Genomic DNA, 7,038 nt, shown 5'->3' with positions numbered 1-7,038 from the left:
GGTGGAGGAGGAAGGGGAGAAGGGAGAAAGTGGTGGAGGAGGGGGAGAAACTGGTGGAGAAGGAGGAGGGGAAGAAGCTGGTGGAGAAAGAGGAAGTGGAGAAGGAGGGGAGAATGGAGCTGGTGGAGGAGGAGGCCCCCCAAACCCCCCCTGGCTACGGGCCTGCTTACGGTACCTCGTGTTTATGGCGCAGAGAGTCGTGTTAGCGTCCTTACCTGACTCGTATTGTTGTTATTTGGAGTGTCATAATATAGTAAGTGTCTATAATATTATATGACACTCCTGTTGTTATTACAATAATCCACGAGTTTTGGCTGTGGGTTGAGCGGGATGCGCCTGAAGGGGGAGGCAGGCTTATAGCCAAGCCCGCCGGGGAAAATATCAGTTACTCGTGCTGAAAGGGTCCTTGTCGTATCAGGTACTACAGATATGTACCCGAGGTACATATATGTATACACAAAGTGTACCAGACTTGTACTACAGTAGTGTACCCTAACCCTAACCCTAACCCTAACCCTAACCCTAAACATACCTCATATAAAAATATAAACATAATACTAAACAACCTAAAACTACCTCGAGTACATATCTGTAGTACCTGATACGAAAACGACCCCATCTGCGTTACTCGTCGGAGAACGATTCATAAAAAAACGCAATCGTTCGTCAACAGTAACGCTGTGTAAGTTGCAAGCATGTTCCAGGGCTGCCAACATTGGGTGATAGGTGAGAGTGAGATGTGAGGGAGCGAAGCGACCGAGGGGGGAGGGGTTTCCCCCTCCCACGGTAGAGAGATTTTGCATTTTATAACTTCAATTTGTGCAATTTGGTGCATACTAAAGTGACTGTTTTCAGATATTGTAAGATTTTTTTTGCTGTGCGTGAGATATTTCAGCGTTTTATTCATGAAGAGAAAGATATTCATGCGTGAGATATCTCAGCATTTTTTTGCTGTGCGTGAGATATTGTAAGATCAGCGTGAGAGCGTGAGATTTGGTCAAAATGCGTGAGTCTCACGGTCAATGCGTGAGAGTTGGCAGCCCTGATGTTCTATAACTTTCCAATAAATTGCCTTTTTGAAATGGGTTTTCTTGTAGAGTGTACGTGCATCGGGTATGCGGCTGGCAGCTAAGTTGGACTGCAAAGGCTAGGCCGCCCGCCCGGCAGCCGATCGATACAATATTGCGGCAGCATCTCTCTGTGTTTGTTCTGCATGAAGTCTTGCATGAAGGTTTTGCACGCTGTCTCGCGCTACTGAATTTCCTTCACTGGTGCCAGTTATTTATGGCTATCTAGATGCTTTTTCCAGACGTGCTGTTCATACCGGTTATACTCGTCCTTCTTTCCTTCTCCTTCTCTCCGTCCTCATTCGCCCCTCACGTTCTCGGTTTTCAACTCCTCCTCTTGCGATCGCCTCCTACTTCTTCCTCTTTGTCCAATTATTCGTCGTCTGAATGGCTCTTCGAAGTCATCGGCATCACGCTCATCACTGTCGTTTTCATCTCACGTAATGGCGTCCAGCACGCTTCGTGGGTTTTTCGCGCAATCTTTCCTCAATCTCCTCTGGCGTATTCTCTTTTTGCTTCACACTTTTGGCTTTAAAGTGCTAATAGATATTATAAGGAGACTCGACGCAATATGTAAGAGAGGATATAGAAATTCTGACTTGTATATTATTATCATACTCACTATGCAAACCACCCTAAATGGAAGAGCTATTCTGTAGCTTTAGTTGGATTATTTCTATGGTTCCTATTCTCCATGTATACGGGCGCTCTTTACTTAGCCGCTGTAATAAAGATGTTGCATTCGCAACCATAGCGCTTGATAGGATGACACATTGTTCGTTTGTTATGAGAGCGCTAGACAAGAGTGAGATTTCAAACAACGCTATGATCCATCTTTGCGTGACATATTGATGACTCACGTGAAAAATTATGCTGCTTTTCTTAAGTCAGGATTGACAAACTCTAAGTGCCTCTAGTTTGTAAGACTAGTGTTGTATAATCACAACAAGAGGTATGGAAATCCAACAGCCTAGTCTCGCATGTCGCTAGTCCATTGTTATGTTCTAGTCTGGCACACAGACGTAATGAAGCACTATTTCTATATGGGGTCCGATCGGAAATCTATACCGCTCTATATAGACACGCCGTGTACCAAAACGTCACTCGCCTCCCATTTGTTGCTTGATTTTAATCGAGACGCTTTCTTAGTACGCTGCAATATATGCTTTCTATAATTAGTTTTCACAGCGATTTCAGAACATCTGAGCGGAAATCAACTAGTAATATAATCAGGAGTCTATCAATATTGATAGACTTCTGATATAATCCCACACGCCATTCATGCGCACGGCGTGTTTTGCTGTCGTTAGTATTGCGTTAACTTATATGCTCATTAAAACGGGCTTAGAATGTTCATTCTTAGGCAACGAATCAGCACCAACGAACGAACTTATCAGGCAACGAATCAGCGTCTACCTGCTCAAACTACCGCATCGTCATCGTTTAAGTTTTAGAGTACCTGATGATATTAATAATGTTATCAACTCATAAAAATGATGATGTTAAAGATGGTGTTTGTATTAGTTTAAAATAAAAGAATAATTCTTTCCTAAATTTTTAGATGTTGATCATTTAGTGAGTAATATTGTTGGAATATTTTACAAAGCAGCATCGACTGTCTGACTCTGATCGGAGTAATTCTTTACATCTCGGCGATAGGTTTTCATAAAGATCAGTAAACTGTAAAGTATTGGACAGCGTGAGATTGTCACACGTTCTGAAACGAATAGTTGGTCGAACGTGACCTAACAGTCGTACCGATTCATAGCGACATCTCGACACAAATGTGCGTACCACGTATAATCATATAAGAGAATATGTATACGACTCTCACTGCTGGAATAATGCGGTGCTTGTAATGTGAAAAAATAACTGTGCGTGCAAAATATGGCTCGCGTTTTAAAATTTTAGATCTATCACATTACGTCTCATGGATTTCTCAACATGCAACAGCATAAAACATTCATGCGAATACGGTTAAATTATTTAGAAATTTTTTGGCTAATGGCGAGCAAGCAAGGATTTAGTTACAATTAGGCTTTGTAAAACATTCATGGGCTGAGGAGGTTGTAAGTAAATTTCGGCGGTTTGCCTGATCAAACGTATGAAACACGGGACCTTCGTAAGAAGACTACACAATTAAATTAGGTTTATGCTCAGAAATAACCAGAAATATGTAGTTTTTGATGAATAAATTAGGAATGAGATCACGCATACTTTATCCCGGAGAGTAGAAGTTACAGTTCATCACCATGCACCCACAACTCTCTTCGAAATACACTGCCTATTTCTTTTGGGTAGGGTGAGCCATAACGCTCACTCTAAGCAAACTAAATTGTGAATCTCTAGTGACCTAAGGGAATACTATTTCACATAAACACAATTCCTAGTTCTACCTGAAAACCCTCACATTACCGACGGGCCACCAGGCAGGTTGCTTTTTTTGTAAATATACAATTAAGAAACGTTTGAACACTTGGAACGAAACACCATTTTGCGGGCGCAATATATATATATATATATATCCGTCACTGAAAATCCAGAAGAGCATGTTTAACTGCGGCACCCAGCGGCATGTCGGATGTTTTCGTGCCGAGGATGTGGAGACCATCTTTTACGCGTGACAACCGCCTGTTGTCACTACTGCAACCGATGGCCTATGCTAATAGCCACCGATGTTAGTCTGAATACGAAATGACGCGAATTAAGTGCCAGGCAATGACACCTGAGCTGCCGGCATGTATCACTAATGCGCAGTTGCCACCACGTGAGCAAGTTGATTATGCAGATGTTCGAACATCGGCAGCTTTTCTCATTTCTACTGCTATACGCAGACAGCAGCGCGCAGAATTACCATTTATGCATCATGAATTCACGTACAGTCGACCTCACATTTAGATGTCGCTAAATCTCATTCATATCAATAATATACCATGCATAAATCGTTTAGTTAATAGTAACTTAATACATTTCATACAGCACGCTAGGGGGCCGTACCGTCGTGGCCCGAGTAACCGTCTGCACTCTGCAAGATGCCGAGAGTGGATGGATCCCCGGGTTGAGAAGGTGATTATCTTAGCCCTCAGCTTATAGTTCATCATCGGCTCCAGCGTGTAGCACTAAGCAAATTACACCACAATTATGCGACAATCCGTACTCTTACTTGGTAATTCATTCATTTCTTGACATTGTGTATGACTCACTGGTACCGTATAATCCGAAACCTCGGTGGCCTTACGGTGCATCAGAAAAAAGTAAAGAAGTGAATAGAAAGTGAAATGGATAATTGCGTCTGAATTCCTATACACATGCTAAGAACAAAAATATACTAGGTTGGTAACACAGGTGCGCTCTTTTCTCGACCAAGCTGGAGATCTCAACCAGTAGGTAAAAAAAATCCAGCGCTCATTCGTGTAAGAAGGTTAATGCAGTGTATAAAAGTCTTCTTGCTTGTCTGTCCTTGGAAGTGGGTGGGGGCTAGACATGTTTTTTCGTCGACGCTTTCGATGTTTTGGGTGAAATTGTACCCTATTGTAATATATATATATTATATATATAAGTGTCAGTGTGCACAGTGCCAGCCGCGTGAGCAATGGCCGCCGCCAGCGTATGTTGCACATAGAAGATTTGGACGGAATTTACAGAAAACTGTCGGCAATAATAGGTGAAAGAGAGTATAGAAACATTAAGAATTTGGTAGTAAATAGATTTCGTATTTATTTAGCATTATATTTTATTGAAACGCTTCAAGTGCCTGTGTGTACAAGCATCGATTAAATGCAGGTAATCTATTCGTAACTAGAGCACTCGGAGAGCACAGACCTCCGCCAAGGCAGCTCAATTCTCTCACTGTAAAAATTTTTATTAATTAATTGGATCCGGATCACGACCAAAATGTAATCAATTTTAAGTTACCCCATTTCTGACCTATCCCGAAAATTTAATTAATTAATTAATTAATTAATTGGATCCGGATCACCACCAAAATCTCATCAATTCTAAGTTAGCCCATTTCTGACCTATCCTGAAAATTTTATGACAATCCGTGCATAAGTATTTCGTGCCCGCACAGCAAGGTGCTGTCGAATCCTGTCCACGACGTGTTTGGTTTTACAGCAATGAATCAAGCTCTTTCATGTGCACCTGTTCTACGCAGGAGAAGGAACCCGCCTGCGCGAGTGCACATACGGAGCTCGTCTACACGAGCATGGACAAACCCGGTGGGTAAGCCATCCGATAGTCTAATGCCTTCGTGGCAACCCCGACCTGACTCTGTGACTGTGCACGAGTCTTTGCGCCTGTGCTTACGGCAGGCCAGATGTAGCACAAAATTTCTGACTTGCGAAATATCTGAGATAGGATGCGTATGCGCATGCGTACGCGTATGCGCATGCGCACTTTGCATGCGTCCCGACCCGACCAATCACAGCTCGTCTTTGTGTGCGAAATTTCTGACCTGCTGTGCGTGCGTGCGTGCGCGCATGTTTGTGCCTGTGCCGATATATGTCGTTTACGCAAATAAGGATTAGCAGTAAATTTCTTGTGATCTATTTTTTTCCAGTCATCGCCTGGCTATAGTAACTTGACTGCGTGGCTTCTCGTCCAAATATGACCATGTCGATTATTTTACTGCGACGCTGAGCGCATGCGCCGTCCTGTATACAGTCTAGAACGTTTGATGAGCAGGGAGCGGCCAGACAGACATTGCGTATCGGCGAGAGGTGAACGAAACAAGCGTGGCAGGGAAGCCAGCTAGCTAGAGACTGGAGAGATGGTGAAAGCATTGGGACAGCATAGGGAGGAGACCAGATTACGGACAGCGTACGCATACTTGCACCTTTTAATTCATTGACGCGTTCGGTATAAAAGCTGGAAAACCCACAGCTGCTGCTTGAAAGAAGTCTTATGAGATCGTTTAGAGAAAACGAGGGAAAAGTTCGGAGCACGGAACGACCAACTGCAAAAAGGTACATGTAGTATACGATACCTACATTGTAAATCACTAAATTCTATTGGTTAGACTATAAGTATGCTTTCTATAACATCAAACCATTACACAATCATTCAAACGACGATTATTAGTCCTTGGCGTTTTATCCCACCACCGTACTGTGTTGTATTCATGTATCAATGTAGGTATGCAAACATACGAATTGAAATACGATAATTATCAAAGGCCTCATTTCCGTCTAACGCAGAGCGTCAACGTTGACGTGACGATTTTAGATGCCCTTTACGGATTCATGCGCGCGTATATAGGTACAGATTTTAGGCCGATGCCTGTTGAGGATATATCCCCGATTTAGTCACTCGCATTATCTCTCTGTTGAAACCGTCGGCTTCCCGACACACACGAGCGTCATACACTGTACGTATGGCGCACGAATGCAGTGTGCAGGCGGGGCAGCAGAGAGAGAGAGAGAGAGAGAGAGAGAGCGAGAGAGAGAGAGCGAGGCGACTGTACGACATCGCTGCTGACTGACGGTCCCGCATGGAAGCCGCGCGGAAAGTGCCTGCTGTATTGATCGTCTGCCATGCCATTATCACGATGGCTCCGCACCATAAAAGTACGCAGTCCCGTTGAGGACTGAAGCCTGCTTTTATCGACTACAGATCGGGCGGCATATCGGCTAAGTAACGAAGCTGTATGACCTGTGTGTGTGGAGCTTCACAATTTGCTTCTGCAGGATCTAGCGTCATTACGACTGTCGTCAACACGTACGCGCTGCCTCGCATAGACAGCCGAAATTTCAGCGTGTAATGGCTGACGATAAGCAATTACGAGGTGCCTTCGCACAATAACTGCCTAAATATAATACTCAGACGGAACTCGATGAAAAAGAAACAGTTCAAGCGTGCACATGCTTTTGCATATACTATATTGTATACTTGTGCTTAGCGAATGGACGTTCCTCTCGCTTGTAATGTTTGAGTCAATCGCAATTCCGCACGAAACGAGAACTGTTTTCGA

The sequence above is a fragment of the Priapulus caudatus genome, unplaced genomic scaffold (assembly GCF_000485595.1).
Source record: "Priapulus caudatus unplaced genomic scaffold, Priapulus_caudatus-5.0.1 Scaffold267, whole genome shotgun sequence".
NCBI classification, from domain to species: Eukaryota; Metazoa; Priapulida; class Priapulimorpha; order Priapulimorphida; family Priapulidae; genus Priapulus; species Priapulus caudatus.
The sequence above is the reverse complement of the archived record's forward strand: the minus strand, read 5'-3'. Positions refer to the sequence as shown.